Source organism: Salmo salar, chromosome 19 (genome assembly GCF_965601325.2).
Source record: "Salmo salar chromosome 19, fSalSal1, whole genome shotgun sequence".
Taxonomy (NCBI): Eukaryota; Metazoa; Chordata; class Actinopteri; order Salmoniformes; family Salmonidae; genus Salmo; species Salmo salar.
Genome location: NC_138309.1, coordinates 20,169,074 through 20,191,442, shown reverse-complemented (window position 1 = coordinate 20,191,442; position 22,369 = coordinate 20,169,074). Strand labels below are relative to the sequence as shown.

Here is a 22,369-nt window from a genome sequence, read left to right as displayed (position 1 = left end):
TCTCAACCACTCACCTGGCTGTAACCAGGGAGGTTTTGACCTCCCCCTCTCAACCACCCACCTGGCTGTAACCAGGGAGGTTTTGACCTCCCACTCTCAACCACTCACCTGGCTGTAACCAGGGAGGTTTTGACCTCCCCCTCTCAACCACCCACCTGGCTGTAACCAGGGAGGTTTTGACCTCCCACTCTCAACCACTCACCTGGCTGTAACCAGGGAGGTTTTGACCTCCCCCTCTCAACCACTCACCTTGCTTTTTTTGGTCGTATGTGTTGTGAGATTTTAGGCTGGTGAGAAAGGGAATGTTACGTGGATGTAGTGGGTGTGTTTAAGTGGACACACATGTAGTATCTCAACCTCCAGATGTCCTCCAGATAGGCAATGTGTGGGCTGTGCCCTTTACCTAAGAGATACACACCGTGTGTGGCAGTGTGTGCTTACAGTATGTGTTTGTTTGTTGTGTGTGTGTGTGTTTTCTGTGTGTGTGTGATTCCCACCTTTTGCCCAAGTCTGTCCCGAGCTTGTTTATCCCCAAGGGCGCCTCTTTGTAAAGCAGAGGTTTAATCATCTCACTGACACATGTCCTCGTTATCACCCTAGATTAATGAGCTCGCCATTAATGAAAAAAGCAGGAGTTGCTAACCTCCCTCCTCCCTCTCTCCTCCACATGTTTAACACCAGACTGGAGGAGAGAGGGAAAGCATGGAGGAGGTGGAGAGAGAGAGAGATAACAGGGGTTAAAGAGAGCGAGATGCTGTAGAGAGAGAGAGGGAGGGAGGAGAGAGGGGGAGTAGGAAGATGATGCTTAGCTCTCCCCAGGTGGGATGACATCACTCTGAGGGAGGTATGATGTCTATCAGCTCTGTTTATTATCCATGAGAGAGAGGGTGTGTCTGTGTATTACTAGCCCTTACTGTCTGTTTGTCTGGACACAAGCCTCCAGTCTCTCTTTGTATTCAGCCATCTCTCTCTCTCTCTCTCTCTCTCTCTCTCTCTCTCTCTCTCTCTCTCTCTCTCTCTCTCTCTCTCTCTCTCTCTGTATTGTTGAATGAAAATCCTATTCTCCTATTGTTGAATATCCTTTTGCTTTATGTATCTAGTGTGCTGATGGCTGAGTGAGGTTTCCTATGTGACAAAGCCGGTGTGATGACAGATAAGGGATGAATCCCAAATGGCACCCTATTCACTATATAGTGCACTAGTTTTGACCAAAACCATATGGCCCCTGGTCAAAGGTATTGCACTATATAGGGAATAGGGTACCATTTGAGAAGCAGCCAAAGCCAGTGGGTTGATTGATAAGGTGTGGATGAGACAAGGAGAGACGGGTGGCAGGTGCAGCTAACGGGGAGTGTAATCATCAGATACCAGAAACCAGCAACAGGAAATCAAGGTTGTCGTGGCAACCTGGCGTTATTGATTAAGTGGTCATCTCTGAGCTCATGCTGCAGCAAGGGACCCGGGTGGAGATGGTACTGGCAGACTGCGTCCTTTTACAAGCAGAGGATAGGGGAACAGGAGGAGTGGTGCACTGCTCTCTGTCTCTGGAGAGGGGCTAAAAAAATGTTTACTTCTGTGGACTTAGGCCCTAGTCTTCTCCCTCTCTACTCGTCTTTCTTTCTTTCTTTCTTTCTTTCTTTCTTTCTTTCTTTCTTTCTTTCTTTCTTTCTTTCTTTCTTTCTTTCTTTCTTTCTTTCTTTCTTTCTTTCTTTCTTTCTTTCTTTCTTTCTTTATCTCCCCTCTATCTCTCTCTCTCTCTTTCTCTCTCGCTTGCTCTCTCTCCTCTCCCTCACTTGCTCTTTCTCTCCTCCTTCCCTTCCCTCGCTCTCCTTTCTCTCCCTCCCTCCCTTCGTCCCTCCCTTCCTCCCTCGCCCTCCTTGCTTCTCTCCAGTCTGTGTGTCTCTATATAAGGCTGTGTACTGAGACGTTTCATTGGGTGTTTCCACAGCATTAACTCACATGGTTCAGTCTGATTTATGGGGCTGTGGCAGACAAGGACAGTTTGCTTTTCCATTTTACTAGAATAGAGAACAACTCGACCAGACCAGCCCTGCCCTGCCCTGCATGATCCCAGTGATTTAGGGCCATTGCTGTAAATGCACTGACCACTATGTAGCCTGTAGGTTATTGCCTATATTCATAATTAGCTGATGGCGGTGTATAGCGTACATATTTAGAATATTTCACAGTTTGGCTGACTTGACTTGACATTCTCGTGGTATCTTCTTTCAGTGTACGCCAGATCTTCTCCCCTCTCTCAGGACAGGCTCACTGGTCATCTCGCCCAATCCCAAATCCTTACCAGATGTCTCTCTTCTCCCACTGTCGACACCCAGTGCTTTGGTCACACCTGGCTCTGGCTGTGGAGTACTAGTCTATAGGACACTAAGGCAGTGTCTAATGGAGGAATGATGCATCCTGCAATTCTCTGCCAGATAACAGCTGGGCAGAAGCCTGAGGTAACATGGGGGAACAATGAGGAGGAGGGTTAAACCCCCTCTAGACTGCCCTGGGAATCCAGGGTTCTCCTCCTCTCCTGCTCTCTTTCCTTTTCTTAACTTGGTATAAATGGATCTTCCCTGTTGGGGAGTTTGACCTACAATATCTGGGGGGTTGAGGCTTTCTCTCTGTTAGGGAGAATTTCATCCTACGTAGGCAGACTCCATGATCGTGCGTGGGCTCAAATGGAAATCGAGTCTAGCGAGGCAGAGGCACTCCCTTATGCACAACTGAAAAGAGGGGATTTCCTGCTAGCCTTAACACAGGCCTACTGTGATGATCACAAGTGATTCAGCCCATCTTTCTGATTTATCCCCCCTTCAGGGGTTAGAGAAGATAGCAGCACAGGCTCCTTCTCCTTCCTCCTGGTCATGAGTGGTCTCTCTCTCCTCACACCCTCTCCAGTCACACCAGACTAGAAAACAGAGCAGCTCTCTGTCCAGGGTTCCTCTGTGTGACTCTGTCCTGTTAACCCATGACTGCTGAACTGACTACCAGCCCCCAATACAGTCACTCTTACAACAACGCTGAGAGATGGGTGTGATGGCTGGGTGAAAATCACCCCGATGAGTCACTCACTTCTGGAATGACTAGAGAGGTGAGTTATAGGCAGAATGGCCCCTAGAGAATGGAGCAACAGCAACACCTGAAGGGTCTACAGCAATGTAAACAGAGACCTCTGTCTGTCTCCTGCACCACACTGTAGATGCTTGTGAGTGTGCATGGGGAATGTACCGTTGTTGTCCATTCTGAGCTCAGTAGCACAGCCCTGTTTAATGACGCTATGTGTGACTCAGCGTTCATTAGATGAAGACAGCCAGACCGCATTCTCCTGGAGGCTAGAGAGGAAGCCAGCCAGTCGGTCGCTCTGAGGACGGTCGGTTAAGAGCTCGGTGTAAATGGTCAGGACGTACGAGCACCGCTGTTTAGCCAGTGTGTCGTTTCCCATTAACCTGGGCCAGGCCTGAGTGACAAGGTAGACAGCTGCACCTACGTGGGTACCATTTAGCCACAGTGGTCTTTGTCACAGACGAAGAGATTCTGCCTTACACGTTCATTTATAAAGTACGCAACTCATCTGTCTGTTTTATCGATGAGTGCGTGTTACTCGGTGTGGAAGCTGTGTGTGTGTGTACGTGTCTCCCAGAAATCCCCAGCGGAGGTTCCTAGAGGAATGGAACTGAGAACGTCTGGGTTGTGGCTGTGAGAGAGGGTGTGAGGGTCCAGTCTGCCCAGTTAGTCATTCCCCAGAGAGAGAGAGAAGAGCGAGAGAAGAGAGAGAGAAGCCGTCCGACTGCTCCGGAATGTAAACAGGGGAGGTAAATAAACTGCTGTGTGGGGCGGAGGAGTGCTCTGGGGAGAGAGAGAGAGGGTAAATTGAAATTGAATTGAGAGGGAGAGAGAGCGAGAGAGAGAGGAGAGGGACAGAGAAGGAGAGAGAGAGAGAGAGAGAGAGAGAGTTGACTGTACATTTTTATTGTTATTTCACTTGTTTATCATCTAGTTCACTTGCTTTGGCAATGTTAACATGTGTTTCCCATGCCAATAAAGCCCTTAAATTGAATTGAGAGAGGTTGGGGGAGAGAGAGACTGGAGCCCAGGGAGTTACTTCAGACCGGTGACTGAACCTGAGGGAGCATGGAGCAGGAGTTATGTTAAAGAGCACTAGAGGACTGAATATAGATATATAGAGGAACGGGGGGCCTGTAGAGGGCCAGCGGGAAGCTCCAACAAGCTGCCCCCTTCCCTCCTCCAAGCACCTTATCCACACCCTAAAATAAGATGCTCTGACAGACATGTGACACCTTGCCTTGTGACACCTTGCCTTGTGACACCTTGCCTTGTGACACCTTGTCTTGCGACACCTTGTCTTGTGATACTGGCCCCACAAGTTCTCAAATACTCTCACCCCTTTGAAGTACCTTAATGTTAAAGCAAGTTCCCCAAAGATGATAAGTGGCAGTAGTTTATATATCTTCCTTCAACAGGAGCAGAGGAATACCCTTACTGATGATTGCCCTTGCCTGAGACATGAAGACTTTGTTACCCTTTAGTTCAGCGGGCTAATACAGTCTGATGATAGCGCTGGTTGGTTGGACTTCAGAAGCAGTTGGCCCACATTACATTGTAGCCAGAGGTGAGGTTACTCTGCCGCCAGAGATGTCACAGGAAGAATCTCAAATGCATACTCCTCGCGTCCTCTGTTCCCTCCTTCTCAAAACCCATTGGAAGAGAAGGTCAGAGGGGAGGGACCTCTGTCTTTCTCGAAAGGAACAGAGGTGTTTTTTTCTTTCCTTTTCTTTTTCCCTTTTTCTTCCTTTTTTCGGTTGCCCTTTCCATGTGGAGCTGTTTTTATTTCTTCTCAAGGTGTCACGATCTTGGAAATGAGCGGACCAAGGCGCAGCATGAGTATAGTTCCACATATTTATTTAAGTGAAACTAACAAAACAAAATAACGAAACTTGCAAAGACAGTGAGGACGTAGTGCCCAAACACACTAACAAACAATCAATATCCCACAAAACACAGGTGAGGAAATAGCTACCTAAATATGATCCCCAATCAGAGGCAACGATAAACAGCTGCCTCTAATTGGGAACCATATTAGCACCAACATAGAAATAGACATACTAGATCACCCCCTAGTCACGCTCTGACCTACTACACCATAGTGAACCAAGGGCTCTCTATGGTCAGGGCGTAACACAAGGTAGATCATAGACAAAGGAGTACAAATTATAGGGCCTAGACCCAATGTCAACAAGCGCCCGCTCTCGACCTCCCTTTTCGGAAGGGCATTCTCTTGTAAGGTTCCTATTTGGCCATGGTTTCTTTAGAAATGGTTCTCTGCTTCAGTCTGCTGTACCAATTTGTCTTCTGTTCTGTTCCATTCATTCACCTTTAAATGTGAAGTTTTTAAGGAAGTTGAAAAGTTGTCCCTTTAAAGAGTCATTTCTCTGCTTCAGTTCGTTGTACCATTAAACTATGTTCTGTTCTGTTCTATTCCATCCATGCTGTGTTGGAGGTGATAAACACTACTGTCAGACCTGTAGGTGTCTGAGACGTCATCCTTTATTCATCCCTATTAAAACAGCAGGAGAATTGCCTTTGCCAGTTGTTGCTGTACCGCTCTCCATTAGACAGGAACATGCCCACAGAGAAGTACATTATTGATATGTGTTGAGTGGAGGAGGATGAGGATAGGAAGGGAGGATGAAATATGCATCACGGTGGTTCTCTTAGGGCCCCACTGAGTCGTGTTGGGGACAGGAGGGCCATATGCTGCCGAGGGCCCCAGTGGACACTAGTGGTAGACGACAAAGTTTTTACTACGGCTGGAGAGAGCCAGGCAATCTCCTCCCATTTCCCATCCCAACATGCAACATGCATGACTTGGCATGCACGCACATTTCAGGCACTGATGGACAAATTTGACATCTTTGAACTAATTAGGCCTACGGGTACAAGAAACAATGTCTTCTTTATTCAGCCTACAACTGGATAGGCTAAATCGTTTCACATCGGCGTGACGCCCCTGTCTGTGGTGATGGCGGACAGTAGTGTGTCTGTGTTTATTGGCCTTTCAGACCAAAAGGTTTCATACCATATACGATGCACCAGACAACATCCCCTTCCTACTCAGTAGTTACATGTGCCACAGGGGACTGCTAAAGAGAGAGATAAAGACAGAGAGAGAAAAGAACAGAACGGAAAAAAAGGTAAAGAAAAATGTAGATTGGGGGGGGTGGGGGGGAGTGCTTGGCCAGCGATTCTCCCTGAGCGGCTGACTGTGTTAGCTCGTTCCTCTGGCTGCTGGAATTCATGAGCTAAATTGAATCAGCACTTCCTGTTGGCTCACTCTTAGCTACGCTGATGGTGTCAGCGTGATATCCATCCCCTCTCTCTCTCTCTCTTTAACTCTCTCCTCCCCCCTCTTCTCTGCCCCTCCTCTTCCTGCCCATTGGTTTAATAGGATAGTGGTTTCAGGAATGAGGGGAAAACAAGCGCTGGTGTAATGTGTGGAGGATCTTGACGGCTGCTCCTTGAATTTGTGCGCTGTGGGCCTATTTAAGTGTGCATGTTCTGTGTGAGACACAATTGAGTGCGTGTGTGTGTGTGTGTGTGTGTGTGTGTGTGTGTGTGTGTGTGTGTGTGTGTGTGTGTGTGTGTGTGTGTGTGTGTGTGTGTGTGTGTGTGTGTGTGTGTGTGTGTGTGTGTGTGTGTGTGCGCGCGCGAGTGTGTGGGTTCTGCCTGTCCATGGAGTGAAATTGGACTCAACTGAGCACCTGAGCAGATTATCCTCCTGGTTAATTTAAGAGAGAGCGAGATCATTAAAGTGAGCCGAAAGGAAAGAGGTCAACTTTTTCCTTAATCCCTCTCTCCTCTCCTGTCCTGGCGTTAGAGTAGCAGCACTATTTGAGGGCTTACTTTGGATCGGTGCCTTGCTTAAACCCACCATGGAGTCCAATCTCTTCTGCACTATGATTCCATTCTATCAGAGATGGTGACGCCACTTTAACGTGGAGAGAGATATCAGGCCCTCTAATGCTACATACACACCCACACTCGCATGGGCATACACATGCGTGCAAACACACACACCTTGACACACAATCTGACCAAGTGGATGAGTGAAGGAAGGTAGTGCACTATTTGAGCGCAGACTGTGAGTGCTAGGCAGATATTAGAATCATTTGCTTTTGTTGATATGATAGGCTGGCCTAATGTTTTTCTTTTACCAATAACTTGTGTCAGTGTGATGTCAGCCAAGTTCCCTAATCCCCACTTCCACTTCAATTGGGTTTCTCAGAGGCAATTTAAATCGAAACCCTCTCAGGTTGATAAAACCCTATCTACCTCAATAGATCCCTAGATCCTACCTAGATCCTACTTCTACTCACCCACATGTCCCTTTGTTGTAGCCCTAATCACAATCCTACAGGCATTACAGAAAAGTAGCAGGTGTGTGGCCATCACAATACACGACACGAACAGGCAGGCTGCAGATTATTTGATTCTAATCCGTAATCTGTGATCCTACTTCGATCCTACTGCTTAGTGGATGACAGGTTTGATTGTGTAATAACCTGAGTGTCAGTTTTAAGAGGATGACATTGTGTCATACTTTAACCCTTCACCTTTAGTCATTTTGAGCAACGAGCTTCCTATTTTTGTTGTGAACTTTGATCTGCATGGCTACATGACTAGGAACCTGTTTGTTATCCTGTGTGTGTGTGTGTGTGTGTGTGTGTGTGTGTGTGTGTGTGTGTGTGTGTGTGTGTGTGTGTGTGTGTGTGTGTGTGTGTGTGTGTGTGTGTGTGTGTGTGTGTGTGTGTGTGTGTGTGTGTGTGTGTGTGTGTGTGTGTGTGTGTGTGTGTGTGAGAGAGAGAGAGAGAGCTGACACATTATTAGTATGATCCATAGTTAAAGTGGTCCTCTGCAACAATGACAAACCTTTTGGTCCCTGACCATCTGTTTAAGATGATATGGCTGACTGGTACATATTGTGGTGTGTCGGTGGATGAGGCGTTGCTGAACACTAGGAGGGATGGAGTGCTTTTCAAATATTATGTAAGGGAACACGGCTACCTCTATACGACAGACTGGAGCTGCCTTGCTTTTAGACACACGCACGCACGCACGCACGCACACACACACGCACACACACACACACACACACACACACACACACACACACCACATTGCTGATAGTGTCTATAATAAAAACCAGTGCAGCTAGAAGTGTTACAGTTACAGGTTTGATCCCAACAATTCATAAAACCAAGCCTCCATCACCATATAAATACAGGCCTGGGATCTGCTGACGCCTGCATTTACTGGGACTGTGCTATACAGCTAGCTAGGCAGTAGCCCTGGGCAGGGATAGGGGCTGCACTCTTGCATTTAGAGGCATGTCCACAAACTGTAGTTTACGAAACACCATTCACCATTGTGATGATAGGCTCTATAGCTATAGCTTACACTGAGTATACCAGACATTAGAAACACCTTCTTAATATTGAGTTGAACCCACCTTTTGCCCTCAGAACAGCCTCCATTCGTCGGGGCATGGACCACCAGGTGCCGAAAGCGATCCACAAGGATGCTGGCCCATGTTGACTCCAATGCTTCCCACAGTTGTGTCAGGTTGGCTGGGTGTCCTTCTGGTGGTGGAACATTCTTGACACACACAGGAAACTGTTAAGAGTGAAAAACAGCAGCATTGCAGTTCTTGACACAGAATGGCACACATACACAATCCATGTCTCGGTTGGCTTAAAAATCATTCTTTAACCTGTCTCCTCCCCTTCATCTACACTGATTTGAAGTGGATTTAACAGGAGACATCAATAAGGTATCATAGCTTTCACCTGGTCAGTCTATTTCATGGAAAGATTTAGTGTCCTCCGCATGCTGTAGTGTATGACACAGCTGTGAACTCAGGGCCCTGTAAAGGGACAGTATAGGGTAGTGATATACAGAGCAGAGATGTTCTATAATATAACAGGATGTGTATACAGTACTGTGTGGTAGCCAGGGTTATATCGACTAGCGTAGCAGTGAGCTCAGGATCTGGTGACTGCTGGATAATGTGGATGTGGTTTGGTAGTAAAAGTGCTGTACAGACTGAAAATGGAGCGAGCGGAACAGGGGTGGCTGACTAGCTGTGGCTGGCGACATGGCTCACGGGCGCCACTGTTTTTCTGTGAAAATAATGGACGGCTGCCATGGATTAGTTACTGTGACGCACCGCTAGTGGACCAGACTGCCCTCCCATGTGGAAGGGATTTATTCCAGCATCACTCACTCTCTGTGACTAGTTGGTGTGTGTGTGGGTGGGCGGTGGGTTGTGTGTATGTGTGTGTGTGTGTGTGTGTGTGTGTGTGTGTGTGTGTGTGTGTGTGTGTGTGTGTGTGTAGTACAATGTGTGTGTCAGTGGTACTTTACCCTGACCTTACACACCTACTGTTTGTGTTTAACACAGGAATGTTACGTCAAGGCCCCATTTCAATAACACGGACCACTTCAGCTCGTTAGCTAGCCTTCGGACTAAGTGAAGGAACGCTTGCTTGAGTCAACCATGTTAGTGGATCGACTTAGCCTAGACACGCTCCACCGTCCGCACTTCTTGTTGACATACAGGACATGGTTCACATTGACCAACACCAGTTCCCTTTACAGTGCTAGATGAAAAGGGTTCTGGTTCATACACAGCAGACAGATCTGGTTTGAAAAAAGCCAGCTCGATGAATCAGTCGACGCCCTCTTGCTTACCGGTTGCACAACTCGGTGAGTCGCTGTCGTCCGTCGGTCCGTCTGTCCGTCTGTCCGTCTGTCCGTGTCAGCTGCTGAGTGTGAGTCCAACCGGACACCCACTTCCAGACATAGCTGGTTGAGTAGTCACTGCCCTCCGTAGCTGAGCTGGCCATAGAGACATAGGCTACAGTATGTCCCAAATGGCACCCTATTCCCTATTTCTTATGGGCCCTGGTCAAAAGTAGTGCACTATGAAGAGAATAGGGAGCCATTTGGGACACAGCCGTGGGCTAGAGATGGCGACACTACGGCATCCTAACCCTCAGGTTGTGGAACTGTAGCATCAGCTCTCCAAACATCCTCCTGCTATGACCACTTCCTGTCCCAGTCCTGTGTTGGAATCCACTGCCTCTACAGCCTCTCACACTACAGCCTGAAGGGTAACGTGTGAGTGCTAGGCAGACTGGGGAGAATTTGGTTATGTTTATATGATAGGCTGGCCTACTGTTTATTTTTTATTTTTTACCAATTACGTGTTGACTAGATGTCAGCCGAATTCCCTGATCCCCACTTCAATTGGTTCTCTCAGAGGCTATCTATCTGTAATTTATCAGTTTCTTTATGTGACACTCGTTGTTGTCTTCATTTTGCCCTCTTCTCTCGTTCCCCACCTCCTCTCTCTCCCTCCCTCTTTCTCTCTTTCTCTATTTACGTCCCTGTGAGCACCTGAGAGGAAGCAGCTGGAGGTTCTGATTACACTTCTCCTTCTCCCACCCGTCCGGCGTGTCTCTTACGTCTTTCGCTTTTGTTTTCTCGCAGGTCACATTGTCTTATAGTGTGTTGGGTTTCCTATTATCCTCGGTGCCAGTCTTTACTCCCCAAAATAAATCTGTGGACAGGGCGGAATGAGGAACCAAGAGGTGGTTCCTCACACCAAAACACACTCACATCTCCTCATGTCTGTCTAGCCGCTCCCAAGGCTTTGTCTTTGTCCCTCTCTCAGTGTGTTTTCAGGCTGCGTCTCCATGTCAATAAAATGACTAATTCCCAGACACAGCTCATCAATATGGAGGACAGGACAGGGGCCTTTGCTTGCATGGATGAGCAGAGGGATGAATAATGTTAGCAAAGTGTCAATGTATACCTCCCCTCCCCCTCTCCTCCTTCTCCTCTTTCTGTGTGTGTGTGTGTGTGTGTGTGTGTGTGTGTGTGTGTGTGTGTGTGTGTGTGTGTGTGTGTGTGTGTGTGTGTGTGTGTGTGTGTGTGTGTGTGTGTGTGTGTGTTTACGGTAAGGAGGATCAGTGCTAGACCTACCATTAATCACTCCACCAGGGTCTTTCAGCACACCTCGCATACTGGGTTTATTAAAAGCACGAGTGTGATCGCTGATCTGGCTGACAAAATGCACACACACACACACACACACACACACACACACACACACACCACACACACACACACACACACACACACACACACACACACACACACACACACACACACACACACACACACACACCCCGCAGATTTACACGAGTGTCACACTCGCACCTCACGCAGCTGCAGCAAAACCTACACATCCACAGACTACCATCCACAGACTCACATCCACAGACTACCATCCACAGACTCACATCCACAGACTACCATCACTACTAGTCAGCCTCACATTGGCGTGACCGGTCTAGATGCTTGTCTTTCACTTTGCGTAGAACACTCTTTATATCCTGGAAAGGAAGGCCACTGTTTACGGTCACGTTGCCTCATGGAGTTCCCCTAGGCCAGGGACGTTCACTTCACACATTCAGTGCTCTGTGTGTTCATCGGCAGCCACCGTACTGACCTCCTGATAGAGGACAGGTGACATGGAGAAATGTAATCAGAACTGAATTTGGTTTTAGGCTAGATCAGTATTGATAGCTCATATCCTTGACTTCTCGATGTTTCTGTCAGGTTCTGTCAGATAGGTGAGGCCTGCATAGAGTAGAGCAAGGCACTCATTAATGGTTGGACTCATTAATGGCTGGGTCAGAGGCTGGCAGGGAGGCAGGCAGGGAGGAGGGAATGAGAGATCTGTGCCTATCGACTGCCCCCAGAGAGTGTCGATGCTCTCTTCGATTTCTGCCACAGAAAACGAATGGTTTCTCTGCCAGTGCTAAAGCCCCCCACCCCCTGCACACACACACACACACACACACACACACACACACACACACACACACACACACACACACACACACACACACACACAGAAACACACACACGCACACACACACACACACACACACACACACAGAAACAAACACACACAGACACACACACACACACACACACACACACACACACACACACACACACACACACACACACACACACACACACACACACAGAAACACACACACACAGACAGACAGACACACACAGACACAGACACACACACAGGCACAGACACACACACACCTCCATCTCCAGTGTGTAGTGCAGCACTTATGGGGTGCAATGGACAAAAGGCGGTTGTCAGTATGTCAATACCTGACGACAGAGCTTACCTGCTCGGTCAGCCATTTGACTGGGTTGTTCACATCAGCACCAGTCCAGGGAAAGAGGGAAAGGGCACTTAGAAGACAGTGTTGTTTCATTGTGGGGTCATTTTGTTTTTCTTGGTTTGTCATTCTAATGTTGAGAAATCATGGGGGTTTTGCATCACCTATAGACACCCACTGAGTACAGAGTGTCTTCAGTCACAAACACACACAGCACACAAGACGTCGTCAGGGAAAGGCTTTGTAAAGTCAACCCCGTCATCACTTTCTCTCCCACGCCTCTTTTAACAAGACAGATTTCCCCAGCCAGCCGACGGAGGGTTTAAGTGATGGTTGTCCTGGTCATTTAGGTGTAATGGTATGAGCTTTGCTGGTTGACCGCTCTAGTGATCGGGGCAGGGGTATATGGGTATAGGGGTAGGGTTGAAGGATAGGGTAGGCTGGTGCTGTTTGGGGCTGGAGGGGCTTAACCCAGCTTGATAGGCCAGTGAGGGGGCACTTGGCCTGGGGCAGAGTGGTAGGGAGGTGTGGGGGTCTGTGGGGGTCTGTGGGGGGTATGGTAGGGGTGACAGAAGGGCCCTTTGTTGATGAAAGTTTATGACCCTTTCTTACAGCTCTGCCCAATAACAAGTGGCTAATGTCACTTGACAGGAGAACAGCAGGACAGCTTGAAGCGTTGTGAAGGGAGGGGGCGGGGTGTGTAACTAGGAAGTGAGGTCATCAGATGGTCCTCAGCTGACATTCTAGAACCAAGAGAAAGGGGAGATTTCTCAGACATAAATAAAAAAGTTGTGTCTATGCAGTTTGTGTTGGTGTCAGAATTAGTTAACCTAGGATGTCCACATGAATCCTGGTCGTCAAGGTGTCATAGGTGTGCTGATCTGGTCATTCTAACGTGCAGGTTGCAAGGGTTGTAAAAATACAATTTAGCAGACAAACAAAGTCACTTCTGCTTAGTTATTTCAGCATTTCCTCCTGTGTCAGTATGTGTGTGTGTGGGTGAGTGTGTGTGCACGGGTGTGTGTGTTTTAGCGGCCTGTGTGTTGTGGTTGTGACCTGCCCCTGGGGCTCTGCTCAGCGAGGCATCTGTCATGCCGCCTGACTACAGCCCTGCCACCGCATCAACATCTGACCTTTAACTGGGGGACCAGGGAACCACAGAGAAGAGATGGACAGAGACAGGGTTACATGGACTGCCACCATCACTACAGCCACCCTGGCACTGGTGCTCTGTCTCTCCTCTCTTGTCTCCCAGTCTGTCTATCGTTCTCTACCTCCCTCTCTGGTCGTCGTCTCTCAGACCATCTCTCTCTTTCACTCTGGCAGACTATTTATTCTATTTCGTTTTTATTCTACTTTCTTTTTCTGTTCTTACTCTCCCTCTCTCCCTCTCTCTCTCCCTCTCTCTCTCTCTCTCCCTCCCTCTGCTTGGCAGAGCAGGGAGTCACAGGCTCTGACTGTTTGTGACACTGCCTCCCTCCAGGCTCAGATGAGCATTGTATCTGACAGGCCAGCTTTGTCTTTTTAAGTCATTAGCAGTTTCTTGGTGGATTCTCCCCTCCTCCCCTCCACCCCTTCCTCACGCCTCCTGTCACATAGCCCCCCCGCATCTTCCCTCATCGTTTTTGTTTTATCTCTCTGTCTCCTCTTTACCCTCCATCTGTAGCCAGCGCCCCAGGGGGAGATGGGGATAAACACAGGGGCAGGAGAGCTCGGCTCTGTGATATGGAAGTGATTTCAGATGTCACTTTATTAAGAAAACGACAGAGGTGTGTATGTGTGTGTGTGTGCGTGCGTGTGTGTGTGGAATCTGCATGTGTGTGTCCATGCCTTTTAACAGGATTTTCCTAGATCTGGCAGGTCGGTGAAGTGTGTGACTGCTCTGCTGACTGTTATTGCTTGGACTGCACAGAGCCCAGTAGTCTAGTACTGTACTGCCTGCTCTTCCCAAATCAACTGTGAACCTGTTGTGTTCCATTAGCAGGAGGGAATTGGCTTGACAGGGTGTTGTGGAGGTAAAGGACAATACTGATGACAATAGGGATGTGGGTTTGTATTTGTGTAGTGTACATGTAGTGTTTGCTGCTGTGGAACGGTGGCATCACACCACCTGCCCTACATACTTCTCACCTGACGTCCAAAGGCCTTTCCCCCCGCACCCACTGCCTTACTCTAGTCTACCTCCTGCAGAGTCCACCAACAAGGATCGTTGGGCTTGGAATGTTCAGACACCTGCTCATAGAATGCAACAGCTGAGTGCTAGCCTGGCCTAGCTTCACGCTTGAGCCATGTATAGATGGGTTAGCTGACGATGTCACGAAAACGATGTGTATGCTTCAATGGGGCAGAAGACTGTGTAGCTAGCAACAACGGCAAGAAACTGCCATGTGGGGAATCGTAAGTGGCTCGTTTCAGCTAGTTTTCTCTTGTTCTTCATACCATGTCTTATTTTGAGGTGTTTCGACTGATTTCATTTCAATGCTAATATGGCAACAACAACAAAAATTGCTAGCTAGCTAACCAACAACTGCAACAATGTATTTGAGAGACAAACACATTTGCACAACGAGTACTTATGTTATTTTATGTTTTCAATAAACATTGGAGACGAAATATAGTTTATACACTGTCAACAATCTAAGCCAACGCGGTCTGTTTTGCTCCATAGTTGCACACGCGTCGGGTTTTGATTCTAAACGACGAACCCGTCTATCAGGGGACAGGAACAGTGTATGGACGGACTATGGAGCAAACTCTATAGCTATTCAAAGGGGTGAGAGCAGAGCGTCAGTTGAAACAGCTGATCTGATGCTACTTGATGATAACGCCCCATGCATGTGTGTTCAGACAACCAACGACCCATCACTAGGGGCCTGAAAAGCCCCAGGAAGCTGCTCTAATTATAACTTCAGACTCCTCTGTCCTCTCGGGGGGGGGGGGGGGGGTGTCCAAAGGAAAAAGAGCATCGCGCTGTGCACTCACTGCCCCTGTCTGTCTCTCTCTGTGAGATCTCGGAGTGGAGACAACCACTGGACAACATCTTCTGTTGCCTCCTTAAGGTGGAGTGGTTTGAAGTAGTGCAGTAACTACCAGTGTCTTTAACTGCTCTGTCAGTGTCTGTGGAGCTGTGGAGGTGTTACAGTGAAACCCCTCCCTCTAGAGGTGTTGCAATTAAACCTATCCCCCAGGAGAGGAAGAGTTGTTTATCCAGGTGCGCTATCACAATATTTGGATTGCTGTGTTGCCGGTGTTGTTTTTAGTAAGTGGAGCCATCAGGTTTCTCTCCCACTGACTGACTAAACCAAATTCGCTGGAGAGGTTTTGAAAGGTAGAAAGGAGAATTCTAGAAAAGGAGAGGCAGAGAGACTTGGTGAGAGAAACAGAGCAGGCAGACCAGACGAGAGGTTGCTGGAGCGGGTCAGCAGGTACATTACCTCTCCCAGGCTACACCACCAGATGTTTCTTCTCTCCTCTGCATCTCACGGCTCTGCTAGAACCATCACACCTTGGCTTCGTATAGACAGGCTATAAAAGACAGGACAGTCTCCAGCCAGTACAACATTAATCAATGGAACGATAACATCAGACCTCAGTATGGACCTGCGTAGGAGCTGAGCTTGTGTGTGTGGGGTGGTTGTTTGCGGGGAATTTTCATATTCAGGTGTAAAGTGCTGGGCTTAGTGACAGGGTTGGCCTATAGGTGTACGTGTATGACTGCCCACTTCCTTGCAGCTTGTCCCTGCTGTTACTAACATGGTGAGGTCATGTGACTCAGCGTGCCGCATCTACTGCTGATAGAGGTGGAGGGATCTTTACATGGCAGGCGTGCCATTTATCAGTTTTGTGTAGGCCACGGAATACCGACATTCCCCCTGCCCGCGTACCGTAATGTACTGCCATACACACACATTCCCCCTGCCCGCGTACCGTAATGTACTCCCATACACACACATTCCCCCTGCCCGTGTACCGAAATGTACTGCCATACACACACATTCCCCCTGCCCGCGTACCGTAATGTACTGCCATACACACACATTCCCCCTGCTCGCGTACCGTAATGTACTGCCATACACACACATTCCCCCTGCCCGCGTACCGTAATATACTGCCATACACACACATTCCCCCTGCCCGCGTACCGTAATGTACTGCCATACACACACATTCCCCCTGCCCGCGTACCGTAATGTACTGCCATACACACACATTCCCCCTGCCCGCGTACCGTAATGTACTGCCATACACACACATTCCCCCTGCCCGCGTACCGTAATGTACTGCCATACACACACATTCCCCCTGCCCGCATACCGTAATGTACTGCCATACACACACATTCCCCCAGCCCGCGTACCATAATGTACTGCCATACACACACATTCCCCCTGCCCGCGTACCGTAATGTACTGCCATACACACACATTCCCCCTGCCCGCGTACCGTAATTGACTGCCATACACACACATTCCCCCTGCCCGCGTACCGAAATGTACTGCCATACACACACATGCCCCCTGCCCGCGTACCGTAATGTACTGCCATACACACACATTCCCCCTGCCCGCGTACCGTAATGTACTGCCATACACACACATTCCCCCTGCTCGCGTACCGTAATGTACTGCCATACACACACGTTCTCCCGCACGCGTAGCATGATGTACAGCACACACACTCACACTTCAACTCTAGCACTTACCGTAAGCGCTATACAAAGTCGGTCAGACAGGCCCATTTGTCCAGCATTGTCCTAGAAAAACACACGTACACACACACACACACACATGCTCCTACGCACACACAGAGCTCGTCCACCACCCACCCACACAGTTCATTCCACTCCTTTAGAAAGTACAGATGTAGGATATTAATTTGAGCCAGTTTGCTACAGCAGGAAAATAATCCTGCAACAATATGAAATGGGAATTATTATGTGGATTATAATGAATAGACATTTTTGTAGGGGTTGATACCTTTTTCTGAAGGGAAAATCAAGTCAAATTTCAGACTTAAGAAGCATTTTAAACCTGAAATACACTACAAGTTTAAAATGTCCTGTATTGCAGGAAAGTTTTCCTGCAACAGGGTGATCAAATCAAAACCCAACATCTGTATGAGCAGCTTATTAAGGTAAGCTGTTATTGCGGTGGCTAGGGCTGTCTCACCTCTACTGTAAACAGGCAGTATGTGTGTGAGTGTAAAGGTCTTGGCAGACAGGGGCATTACTGAGGAACGTGTCTGAGCTCTGAGCTGTGGGCTAGCCCAGCTAACCTCGCTAACACCAGTTCACCTGGCCTTATTTAGAAGAGTTCTGGTGAGCCAGTCACAGACGTTACTAGCTGAGAACAGAGACTGCGTCTGTGCGCCTGTGGCTCATCTTAATGTTGTGAGAGTTAGGCCATGTGTTCTTCAGTGATTTCATGTATTTAACCGTAAACACTTCATCGAATCGTTTTGTCATGTTCTGTAATGTCATGTCTTTGTTCTCTTCACCGATACAACAGGGACTTGTCTATTGTGAAAGGCCTTGGTTTTGTTAGCTACTACCTCTGTGGTATTGTGAGAAGTCATTCATTTCCTGGAGTTATTGTGAAGCCGATCTCCTCCTCGGTCACATGGCTCTACAGAACAATTACACCCATTAGCATCTGTGGCATAGCTGTAGCGCCCATCACGACTCTACCTGAAGAGATACTGTGGGAAGAGGATGTGACCTGCGGAGAGACTAATTAGCTTCTATGCTAAACCTGATTAGCGCCATTAAGATGACAAGAGCCTTTGTCTCCTCACTTCTCACGTGATGAATATGAAGGGCCCTCTCTCCCTCGGCAGTTCTTAGATTTGAATGATTAACTCCTTGATTTAAGCCCCCTTGGTGTCCGTGTTACAATTATGGCAACGTGGCGGTTATTCTTTTTAGGGCTAATATTAAACTTAGAATAGTGATTCAGACTTGTATGATTCTTTCTGTGTTGTGTTGGGTAGTCATGGAAAGAGACCTGATGCAGGATATGACTACACTCAGGCTATCTCCACTGAGTCTGGGGCTCTGATATGGCTGGGAGAGCCTACTTGTGGTGGAAGTGGGTGAATGGGTGAGTGTCAGGCTGGGAAGTAGTACCCTGAGAGCCTAGTGCCCTCTACAGCTGGTAGGAAGCTGTGCACTGGGTCATGGCTATAAGAAGGTAGAAGCTGATCGAGGGATCATGGATGCCCATATTATCCATGAATGGAACCAAGCTAAGCATTTTCATTTGTTTTAGTCTCCCTCGGCTCTTGTAGTGAACGTGAGAAAGCCTGAAATCGAGGCTCGTGGTGGTGAATTTATTTTTACCAAGTGAAGTGAGAGGGTGCGTTTAAAAGCTAGATTTTGTTTTGTGACCCACACTGTGTAGATGACCTTCCTGGCTGGGCTTTAGGGGGAGTGTGTGCTATTGTTCTAAATAACAGGAGCGTTGCCTCAGTCAAGTACAGGGTGTCTCACCTTGAGTCTGCATACTTGAGATTTTGAATGGCATGGCTTTGTTTTCATTTGGTTAAATTTTTTGTTGTTGTGGGTTCCGTGAGGAAAGCAAAGTAGCTCACGCCGCAGCAGACTCTGCGACGGCGCTGGTCTATTCTTTAGAGGGGGATGACCGTGGTATTTTCACCATTCGTTGGCTGCCTGGCTGCGGAGCTGCGTGGCCTGTGTGAGATAAATTGTACCTAATAATTTTGTGTGTGTGCGCGCGTGCGTGTGTGTGTGTGTGTGTGTGTGTGTGTGTGTGTGTGTGTGTGTGTGTGTGTGTGTGTGTGTGTGTGTGTGTGTGTGTGTAGAGTACCTCAGCAGAGGACTGTGTATCCTAGCAGGTTAAATTTAGAGGTGCACAATCACGTCTACAGCAGGATGTAACCTCTCCAATCACACACTTAACACTGCTCAGCGTCACACACACACGCACGCACGCACGCACACACACATACACATACACATACACACACACACACACACACATACACATACACATACATACACATACACATTCACATACACATACACACACACGCACACGCAATGCTGTAACAAAGGGCTCTGAACGTAACTCGGCTTAGTGTTCAGGATGAATGCAGAGGATTAGTATAGAGAGAGAGACACGCACACACCCTCAGATCTGTCTCTTTAAGGCCCAAACACTGTGGAGGTTTGACATTCCAGGCATAGTTCAGACACCAAAGTACAGTATGTGTAGAGCTGCAGGTTTCTGCACTCATCCAAATACTTTTCTTACACAGTATTTTCCAATAGGAATCAACTCCACTACTGTATTGGAGTATGTATTGATGCGTGTATTGTTTGAAATCCCAACTGGTTTATCCCCAGACTGTTCCTTCCTGAAGTCCTCTCTACAGACTGACCTAGGTGGGTAGGCCGACTGACCGTCCACCATAGAGCTAAGAAAATAAACCTGTGACATAACATCGGATCAGAATATGTAAGTCTGTTGAAGTGATCCTTCTACGATGGGGTTGCAGGGGCTTGGGAGGGCGTCAGTTAGAGCAGGGTGAGGTGATCCCCAAAGGATTGCCCACCCCCGTTTTTTACAGGCTTTTATTGGTTCACCTTGGCAGGTGTCACAACGGGGTTTCTGAGTACCAGTGGGTATGATACAGTAGTTATGGGGCATAGGCTGGGCAGGGCTGGCATCGGCGTGCTTTAAATAGGCACTTCCTAGGGATTCTGGGAAGAAAGGCTTTATCCGAGTTTTTTGGATGCGTCCAAATGGCGCCCTATTACGTTATAGTGGACTACTATAGGGCTCTGGTCAAAATAAGTGCACTATATAGAGAATAGGTTACCACAAGGGACACGCAATTAAAAAATGTTGGTCTGATACCTGACTGCTGGTCAGTACAGCAGAAAGGCGCGTGAACGTTGTAAAGGCGTTGTGTAATGGTTGGTGAGTGTAGTTCTAGTCAGTCAGAGCTTTACCGACACCAACTTGTTAGGTCTCTTCACCTCCTGCACTAAATACTTTGTGAGAAACACAGTTTTATGCATTGGGCTTTAGGTCAACTGAATTTAACCTAACTTAACCTAAAGTTAGCCAAGTCTCTGTGGAACAAATTTCCAGCTGGTTCTGTATTTGGAAGATACAGAGCAAAGGTGACTGTAAAAATACTTTTCTTTGTGGTATTAAGTTTAAAAGTGGTAGAGCCTCCGATGGGTCATGTTGTCCGTTAGCATGCTAGTGCTAATGAACACAACTGTCTAAACATTCAGCAGATCAGGCGTCCGCAGAGCGGAGAGGAGGGAGAGGGACTTCTGCTGTCTATTTGTTTTCCCTAGGTGTTACCTACCTACTGCTGTTAGAAAAATGCTCTAGGCTAGTAACACTGACCATTTGGCTCAGAGGAATTCACTTCCTGTTTAGCTAATGGTCAGTGTCTGCCTATCCCCATATAACTATATGTTCCATCTTTTTACTCTGTCAGTTTTGAGGTGAAACGAACAAACATGGCTGTTGTGTCTAGTGGGGATTTCTCTTTTTTCTCACTACCAGCAACATCAAACTACTTTGTTTTGTGTTGACTTTCGGTCTGTCATTTGTCTGAGAAAACTCGATCCGTTCTCAGTGGTGCTCCTGTGTTTTTACTGCTGACTTTAGCACCTGTACCTCCGTGACTATGGCCCTAAACAGCCTCTTGGGGCTTTAAATGAGTGCCTTTTGTTTGAGATTGAAGAGTCACTCAGCGCTTCTGCTACTCCAGCCAGAGGGTCTATACATCACCTGACTAAGCCTGACAGGATGGGGAGAGGGAGAGAGGGAGGAAGGGGGAGAGAGAGATGGGGGAAGGAGGGAGGGAGAGAGAGAGAGAGATGGGGAGGGAGAGAGAGAGAGAGAGAGTTGGGGGTGGGAGAGAGAGAGATGGGGAGGGAGAGAGAGAGAGATGGGGGAGGGAGAGAGAGAATTAGAAGAGAGAGATGATAGGTAGAGAGAGCATTTGGCCAGTAACCGAAAGGTCGCTGGTTCGAATCCCCGAGCCGGCAAGGTGGAAAAATCTGACGTTCTGCCCTTGAGCAAGGGAGTTAATCCGCAACAACAACTGCTCCCCAGGCACCTCTCTGATTCGGTTGGGTTGAATGCATTCCGTTTTACAACTGACTAGGTAATCCACCTTCTCTTTCACTAGCTGTGGAATTCTGCAGATGCAGAGCCGTGTTGACCCTGGTCCATATAACAGCCCCCCCTCTCTTCCTGAGCTGTGTGTGTCCCTATGGGGAGTCTCCATGAATATCAACCAGGTGTACTCTATGCAGAAACCTGACCTACCCGTGATTCTCAGTCAGCTCTGCAGAACTATTCTTGTAGATTCTAACAGAAGACGATTCCCCAGCCACAGGTTGCCGCGTCTCACAAAGGGGGGGGGGGGGGGGGGGGGCAGAGATACAGATGGACGGACAGAGATACGGACAGAGAGAGATATGGACGGAAAGAGAGAGATACAGACGAGAGAGATACGGACGGAAAGAGAGAGATACGGAAAGAGAGAGATACGGACAGAGAGAGATAGGGACAGAGAGAGATACGGACAGAGAGTGTGGTCTGGGGAGGTAGTGTGTGGTTTTGTGCAGTGTGTGTGATGTGTGATCTGCGTTTCAGCTCTGCAGCTTGAGCCCATTGCTGACTGGGCGCCTCTCAGTGGGGAATTGATTTGTCTTGAGAGAGGCACAGTGCTGTGAGCTGGGGAACAAAGAGATGGAGAAGGGGAGCGAGAGAGAGAGACAGTCACCACAGGTGGAATAGAGAGAGAGAGCGAGAGACAGGTTAAAATGATGAGAGGCCATATGAAGTGTGATTAGTCCCATGTCCCAAGCTCAATAGTACACAGATGCAAATACACATGCAAGCACACACACATCTGCTGCCGAGTGGCAGCATTATTTAATCATCACCTCTGTAGGCTGAGGCTCTCCTAGCGCTCCAACCCTGTAGCAGTAGAGAGTCACACACACACACACACACACACACACACACACACACACACACACACACACACACACACACACACACACACACACACACACA

The 22,369-nt window shown here is 48.1% G+C and overlaps 1 protein-coding gene across 1 annotated transcript in view; it reads left to right on the top strand.

The window, feature by feature from the left end:
* The window catches only part of LOC106578557 (zinc finger E-box-binding homeobox 1), a 63,766-nt gene that overhangs the window by 15,094 nt on the left and 26,303 nt on the right, over positions 1-22,369 (top strand). The window lies entirely within an intron of this gene.